This window comes from Mastomys coucha, unplaced genomic scaffold (assembly GCF_008632895.1).
Source record: "Mastomys coucha isolate ucsf_1 unplaced genomic scaffold, UCSF_Mcou_1 pScaffold13, whole genome shotgun sequence".
Classification (NCBI taxonomy): Eukaryota; Metazoa; Chordata; class Mammalia; order Rodentia; family Muridae; genus Mastomys; species Mastomys coucha.
This window is the reverse complement of record NW_022196895.1, coordinates 6,723,519-6,731,704: the sequence shown is the minus strand read 5'-3', so window position 1 is coordinate 6,731,704 and position 8,186 is coordinate 6,723,519. Positions and strand designations below refer to the sequence as shown.

At 35.3% G+C, this 8,186-nt stretch overlaps 1 protein-coding gene and 1 long non-coding RNA gene across 3 annotated transcripts in view; one reads left to right on the top strand and one right to left on the bottom strand.

The window, feature by feature from the left end:
• The window catches only part of Rock1 (Rho associated coiled-coil containing protein kinase 1), a 112,284-nt gene that overhangs the window by 19,831 nt on the left and 84,267 nt on the right, over nucleotides 1–8,186 (top strand). The gene's annotated exons all lie outside the window — the stretch shown is intronic.
• Nucleotides 5,785–8,186, bottom strand: part of LOC116086833 — an 11,527-nt gene continuing 9,125 nt past the window's right edge. The window contains exon 2 of the long non-coding RNA XR_004117157.1: nucleotides 5,785–6,157. This is a non-coding gene — a long non-coding RNA (uncharacterized LOC116086833). The remainder of the gene's footprint in view (nucleotides 6,158–8,186) is intronic.

Sequence of the window (8,186 nt, the reverse complement as noted above, 5' to 3'; positions counted from 1 at the left end):
CTCACAACCATCCTTAATGAGATCTGATGCCCTCTCCTGGTGTGTCTGAGAACAGCTACAGTGTACTTGCATATAATAATAAATAAATATTTTAAAAAAAAGAAAGAAAGAAAAACATGCCTTAATTTAGAATAAAGTAAATGTGCAGCCCGGCTGAATAGCTTTTCTGCAAAATGATTTGGTTATGCTTTATTGGTCTTTTTCTGGTGTTCCTCCAACCCCAGTCTGTTTTACAGCTCTGTCCCTTTATTAGTAGTATAGGGTCTTGATTATTATAGCTATGTAATAAGTCTTAAACTTGGCTAAAGTGGTTTCAAAATTGTATTGCACTATGTGGTTCTTTGCCTTTCTATATTACTTTAAAAATGTGACCATCGCTGTGAAAACACTTGTTAGAATTTTATAGAAATTACATTAGATCTATAGTGATTACTATTTTGGGAGCATCAAGGGCTGTTTTTTTTTTTTTATTTATGAACACCATATTATTCTCATTCATTTATTTAAGCATTTATTCTGTTGGTGTTTTGTGATTTTTAGAATAAACCTGTATGTGTAATGTAAATTTTAAAAAAATTTAACCTTTTAAAAAATGTATGAGTATTTATGTGTGTATGTATGTTTGTCATGTAATGCCCTCTGAGGCCAGAAGGGCGCATGCGATCCTCTCAGAGTAGAGTTGTACCTTAGTCCTCTTAGATTCTTGCCTGTTAGATTGTTTTTAATACTGAAGTAGTTCCTTCTTGTGTGAGCAGATGTACAATAAATGGTATTACATTTTCAAGTATTCATTGTTAATATTTAGAAATGCAGTTAGGTTTTGCATGTTAATCTTTTGTGACCACTAGTTATATATTGTTTGGGGTCACATGTAAATGTGAATAGCTTAATTCTTTTTCAGTCTATGTGGTTTTTAATTCCTTTATTATTGAACTGGCCACAAGTTTCAAAACTGATAATCAAAATGTCTCACTCTTCATCTTTGAAGGAATGCATTTGTATGAGTGGAGGTTTCTTTTAAAGACTGCTTTATCAAGTTGAGAAAGTCAGTTATAGTTTTCTGAATTTCTCTTGAGTGAGTATTGGACTTTTTCAAATTATCTGTATCTGTTAACATAACCATGTGATTTTTCTCTCTAAAAACTTTCTGAGCCAGGCTGTGTTGGTAGTACTGGCACAAGGGAAGGCAGAGGCAGGTGGATCTCTTGAGAGTCCAAAGTCAGCCTGGTCTACAGATCGAACCATGGTTACACAGAAACAAAACAAACAAACCTGATTTTGGGGCGGGGAGAAAGAAAAAAGTTTTTGTTTTGTTTTTGAGACAGATTTGAACAGTTTTGAATTAAAAACAAACAAAAAACCCTTCAACTGTAACTCCAGATCATAGGATTTAACACTCTTACAGAGACATACATGCAGATGAAACTAAAATAGTCATTAAAAAGCAAAGAAGCAGCTAGGAATTGGTGGCGCACTTTAATCCCAGCACTTGGGAGGCAGAGGCAGGCGAGGCCAGCCTGGTCTACAGAGTGAGTTCCAGAACAGCCAGGGCTACACAGAGAAACCCTGTCTCAAAAACCCAAAAAAAAAAAAAAAAGAAAGCAAAAAACAAACAAACAAACAAACTAGATGGTGGTGGCATCCACCTTAAATCCCAGCCCTTGGGAGGTAAAGGCTATGTGGATCTCTCCTGAGTTTGAGGCCAGCCTGGTCTACAGAGAAAGTTCAGGAGGGCCAGGGCTACATAGAGGAACTCATGTCTTGAAAAACCAAACCAAAACCAAAAACATTTTAATGTGTATATGTATGTGCCTGAATGTATGTATATGTACAGCACATATGTGCAAGAGCCTACAGAGGTCAGAAGATACATGCTTCGGAGCTGGTTACAAGTGGTTGTGAGCCAACATATAGCTTCTAGGAACTAAGTCCAGCACTTGTGCAGGGACAGTGATTGCTCTTGATGACTGGGCCTTCTCTCTAGACCCTGATCTTGAACTCCCTTTGAAGGAAGCAGAGGCTAGTCTTGGACTTCTGATCTTACTGCGGTCTCCCAAATGCCAGGCTTAGGCTGCTCATAGCATTGAATTATAGTGGTTTATATTTTTTAGAAAATCTTTCTAAAATTACACTTTTTAAATTTGTTTTTAATCTGTGTGGGTGTGTGCCATGTCTCAGCACATGTGTGTAGGTCATAGGACGACTTCTGGTAATCATGTTTCTCCTTCCATCACTTGGGTCATTCAGGTTGAACTCTGAGGTCACTCTTGGTATTAAGTGCCTTTATGCACTGAGCTGTCTAGCCAGGCCCTGTTTCCTTCTTAAATATTTTTTAAGTCTTTTATCTTTGGAATAATCTCTAATTGTTTTTATATATCATTCTTTTTATATGTTGTTGCTTTACATTTGTGAACACTTTTTAGTCATATTCACGAAATAATACTGGTTTGTAGCTTTCTGCTTCATCCGACTTTGATATCAGGTTATTATTGGCTACACAAAATGAGTTAAAAGTACTCTTCTTCCTGTTGTCTAGAAGAGATTGTGTAAAATTGCTGTTAATTCTTAAAAGGTTTTATAGAATTCTCTGGAGAAATCATCAGGCCCCAGAGATTTCTTTTCCTTTTGGTAGGAGTTATACAATTAATATATTGACTTACTTTGTCCTTTTTTAAGGAATTGTTGACTTTATCAAAATTGCCATATTTGTGTCTGTTTTTATTATTATTTTCTGTGCCACATTTCCTGTGTTTTCAAGATATTCTGTGATCACGTCTATTTGATTTCTGATACTAATACTTTGTGTTGTTGGTTTTCTTCTGATGAACTTACTGGGTAGTTAGTTTGTTCATTATTGTCAGAGAACAAGCTCTGTTTCACTGAGTTTCCTCTGTGTATAATTTTAATAATATTTGTTCTCTGTGGCTTCTTTAGTTTGCTTTCGGTTTAGTAAGCTCTCTCTGTCTAGGTTTTTTTTTTTTTTTTTTTTTTTTTTTTTTTTTTTTTTTTTTAAAGAAAGAAATTCAGCTTGTTGATTGAAAATCTTTACTCCTGGGTCTTTCTGCAGCCAGGCTCTTTTCTGATAACAGCGTTTAGTACTATACGCGTTCCTTTCAGCATTGCTTTAGCAGTATTTCACATATTTTGGTATGTTTTATCTCCATTTTCTTTTCAGTTCAATATATATTGATTGCTATTTCCCTTGAGACTTTTTTGGCTGGTGAATTATTTAGAAATATATTTTCCATGTATTTGGATGTTTGTTTATTATGGCTTGATTACAGTTTTATCAGAAAACACCTTGTCTGTTTTTAATTCTTCTAAATGGTTGAGATTTGCTCTGCAAAGGAGACAGTGTCCTGATAAGCACCTGTTAACATTTATAAACAATGGGAATACTAAGCTGGAGAGGTTGCTCAGTGGTTAAGAGCACTTTCTGTTCTTTCAGAGGACCTGGGTTCAGGTTTAGCATGTACGTGGTGGCTTATAACTATCTGTAATTCAATTCTTTAGGATCCAACACCCTCTTTTGTACATGGCATGTCTGTGGTACACAGACATACATGCAGGGAAAACACTTAAACATATAAGGTAAATAAATCATTTTTTAAAAAAGAATGCACACTTGCTGGTTTAGGTTGCCAATTAAAATTGTGTATTTTTATTTCCATCACTTTCTGCTTCTTCATTTCTAGTTCCGTATTTATGTGCGTTCACATTTAAGATAGCTTTGCCTTGGTGGATTGATCCTAACAGAGTCATGTCTTGCACTTTGTTTTGGGGACAACACTTTTCAGAGGTGCTGATGTGACTTTTCTCCCTTCCCTTTTGATGAATTGTGTGCTGAGTAAATCTCTCATCTTTTTAGCTTTCAACTTAATGTGTATTATATTTGAAGAGAATTTCTTTTTTATTTGCTTAGTAAATCCAATGTTTGGGCCTCTTGGAGGATGCTTTGTGTACATTTATTTTATTCTAAATTAAGGCATGTTTTTCTGTGCCTTTGTGTATTTGTGAGTTTTAAAATAAAAAAATTAGCTATTTGTTACACTATGTTACAAACTTTGAAATCAAGTTAGATTTTCTTCTTTTTCAGAATATCGTGTTATCTTAGTTCTGTTTTTTGAGACAAGGTCACTTCCCTTGCATGTATCCCAGGCTGACTCTTGAACCTGCTTTGTAGATGAAGATGATCTCATTGTGCCAGTTTTTCAGTGCTGGGAATCAAACATGGAGCTTCCTTCATACCACACAGTCACTCTACCAACTGAGCTACATCCCTCGTCCTGGCTTGGTTATGATTACAGTACCTCTTTGTTAGTGATTACTCTGTTCATCTGATGTGTGTCTTTTTTTTTTTTAAGATTTATTTATTTATTATATGTAAGTACACTGTAGCTGTCTCCAGACACTCCAGAAGAGGACGTCAGATCTCGTTATGGATGGTTGTGAACCACCATGTGGTTGCTGGGATTTGAACTCAGGACCTTTGGAAGAGCAGTCAGTGCTCTTACCCGCTGAGCCATCTCTCTAGCCCCTGATGTGTGTCTTAAGCTGTTTGAATGAAAAATTCTTTTTCCATCATTAGATGTGCAAACACCAAAACCACATAAGAGTCACAAAAAAGAAAACTACCTCTCTTAGTCTTTGAACTTATTCTATGCTGGCATATTTTTTAATCCACCAGCTATCTAGGCTTGCCTTGTAGAGAAATTTAATGCTTAGTAGTTTGTTTGCTTGTTTTGTTTGTGGAACATGATTTTAATATTTTGAACTGTTAATATTTAACAGACAGAATAATTATTTTATTCTGTTTCTTTATTCTATTGTTATTCTGGTGACTTGTTGCTGATTTTATTAATTTGGATACCGTCTCTTTGCCCTCTGGTTAGTCTGGCTAAGGGTTTATCTATCTTGTTGATTTTTTCAAAGAACCAGCTCCTGGTTTTATTGATTCTTTGTATAGTTCTTTTTGTTTTTACTTGGTTGATTTCAGCCCTGAGTTTGATTATTTCCTGTTTGTTTGTTTTTAAACATTTTTTTTTTTGCATTGTCATGCGGACGAGGTGATTTTCTAAATACTGTCATATACATGGCTGCTTTTGAGAATACAAATATCCCACATAGTCTTACTGGACCTAGGTGTTTTATCAGAAATCTTTCATCTGCTCCCAAACTTGTCTTGTCTCTCAGTGGAGTTCGTCTTAGCCTTCCACATAACAAAATTTTATGAATAGCACCTGCTGCCTATGTGTTTGCATTCTCCATTATGTGAAACAGATGAGGCCCTTGGTCCCTTAGATGGAAACAGACACAGTTTGCCTTTACTGTTGTGCTGCCTTGGGCTCAAGGGATGTGGGCATGAGATTCATTCTGCTAGTTGCCCAAGCCTATAGGCTGTCCTTGCCCAGAGGTAGGTCGGAAAAGCAAGTTAATATAAAGAGGCTCCTTCCTGCAGGTTTTAGGATGACTTGTTGCTTGTCTGTAATAAGCATTACTGTTATATAAATCCTACAAAATTACTTCAGCCATTGTCCAGTTTGTGTGTGTGTTTATTTGTTTAATGGCTTATTAATAATATTTATGGGGAGAAGGGAGCTTAAAGTTCCCCAGATTGCCAACTAAACAAAACACAACATGTTGAACTAGGGTATGGTGAAGTGTGCCTATAATCCTAGCACTTGTGAAGATGAGGCAGGAGACTCATTAAGTTAAAGATCAGGTTGGCCTATGTAGTGAGACCCTATCTCAAAAACAGCAAACTTGAAAAACAAAACAGTGAAATACGTGTATAAATATAAAACTCGATATTTTGATTATTTCTGAAATGTATATACTTCCCCTACACTAAATCATTCAGACATGTACAACTGTCTGCCGTTTAATTCCAAATGATTTGGCGGCTTTTTCATTTTTAGATCTACTTGGCCTTGTTGTTGCATTTCACTTGCTCTTAAGTTCCTTCTCGATGTTTTCTTCCGTTTTCTTGAGGTTCTTCTGTCGTTATTCCTCTGTGTTTCCCATTGTATATTTTTGCATTTTTAGCTCTCATTTCTCACGATTTTATTCTTCACTCTTTTTTACTTCTTCATCTACTTTTGTTGGATAACTGCATCTGTTTTCAGAGGGCACTAATACCCTTATTACTTCCACATGACTGAAAAGTGAAGAAAAAAACATTTGAAGTAAAACTCAAATTGTTAAAGCTGCCTTTTTTTATCCATAACTTAAGCTCCTTGCAGACCTTTAATTTAGTATGTTCAAAACATTTGTCTACTTTCTATTCTGTGTGTTTGTTAGTGAAGCCACCATATAGTCTAGAAGATACAGTATAATATTCTTAAACACACATAATCGTTCTCGGCTCATCCTGCCCCTGTTATTCATAGAGTTCTTTTGTTTCTTGTCTGCACTCAGTTTTAATATTTAATTCAGTCTTTTATCTGGTTGTGCCTGAATTTTACAACATCCTTCTAATTACTCCTTTCCACCTGTGTCTTGTAGTTCTAATGCATCATATTATTTTATTTCCAGACTTTACTAAATTAAAGATGTCATATGCCACTATCCTTTTTCCTCTTAAACTCTTGTTTCCCAGTGGGTATTGAAAGAGAAAACACTCAATCAAATTCCTACCGTGCTATGTCATACTTTAATGTCCCTAACCTAGTTTTCAGTTTTACCTCTGACGTGTTCTTCTTACCCTTTCTTGTCAGGAACACTCTTGGTTTCCTCTAAGTCCTTGCTTTTCTTCTTTGCTTTACCCTGTCTTCATCTTACTCATGCTAGGTTTCATAAAGCCCTCAAAATTAGACTTACTTAAAATAGTTGGTGGATACTTTATATTTGTTTTTTTGCTTTACTTCTAAACTTTGAGAGAAAAGTTTTTGTTATTTTCTTCTCCAGTTCTCTACAGAAGAAATGACTGGTTTGTATAAATGATAATATCACCTTTAAGAAATACAGAATTCATCATTTTTTAATTTTTAAAAATTTATTTATGTATATATGTACCACATGTGGCAGGTGCCTTCAGAGGTCAGAAGAGGGAATCAGGACACCTGAAACTGGAGTAGCAAGCCTGATGTGGGTGCTGGAAATCAAACTCAGGTCTTCTGGAAGAGCAACAAATTATCTTAACCTCCGGGCCATTTCTGCAGCCTCCATATTCATTTTATAGAACTTTGGAGGCTTTCTGGCCCTAATTTATGGTTGAATATTCACAATGCTTGTGCTGTGCAGCTTTTCTACTGTATCAGAGTGGAAGCCTGAACCCCTCTTGTTTAGTCTAGTGTCTTAAATTACCTTAGCCTTAGTTAGTGTATGCTTTGATTACACTAGATATCTTTCCATTAATTTTATTTCTTAAAACACCTTGAGTTATGCCTATGGATGGTACTGAAAAACGTAGATCATCCCATCTTATTATAGAGTTAAAATATTTGATGATAGGTCCAGGCATCCAGTAGACAGATGCAGCTAGTAGAGGTGGCCAATTTTCACTAATAAATACATTACCAAGCTCAGTGGTCTAGCAAAAGACAGTTGCTGCATTTAACAACATGACCTGAGTTTATTCTTAAGATTTTATACTCCATGACTATAATGCATAAGTTGTTATTCCTAGCAGTAGGGAGACAAACTATAGTCAAAATAAAAGTGGGAATATTCAGGACTTCACATATTTTACGTAGTTTTAAACCTGATATAAGTTAAATATATATAAATTCTAATTCTCCTTTTACAGTCAAGAGAATACAGGCTCAAAAAAGTTGTGTCATTTGTCTTCTCAATAGCATTAAGTATGAGTGTATTTTTCTTTGGAATGTAATTGTTTGATATTTTTTTAAGCTTGAAAAATTATGACCTAACTGGAGTTCATCACTTTATTAATATGATCCAGTCTTTGTTCTCTGTAGTACTAATCATTACATAAACTACCCAAAGAGAAAGAGCAATTCTTTGTGATGAAGACAGTTTGGGATTACCTGACTGTGCTTTCTACTAGATCATATATATAGCAAGATACAGTCTCAGTACAAGCTTTCCCTCAGTTGTATGAATTACTAAACCATCACATTGTCCAGCACTTGCTTACATATTTAAATGTCTAGTTTTGACTTGAAGTCCTAGCCATAGCAATTAGGCAACAAAAGGAGATCAAAGGGATACAAATTGGAAAGGAA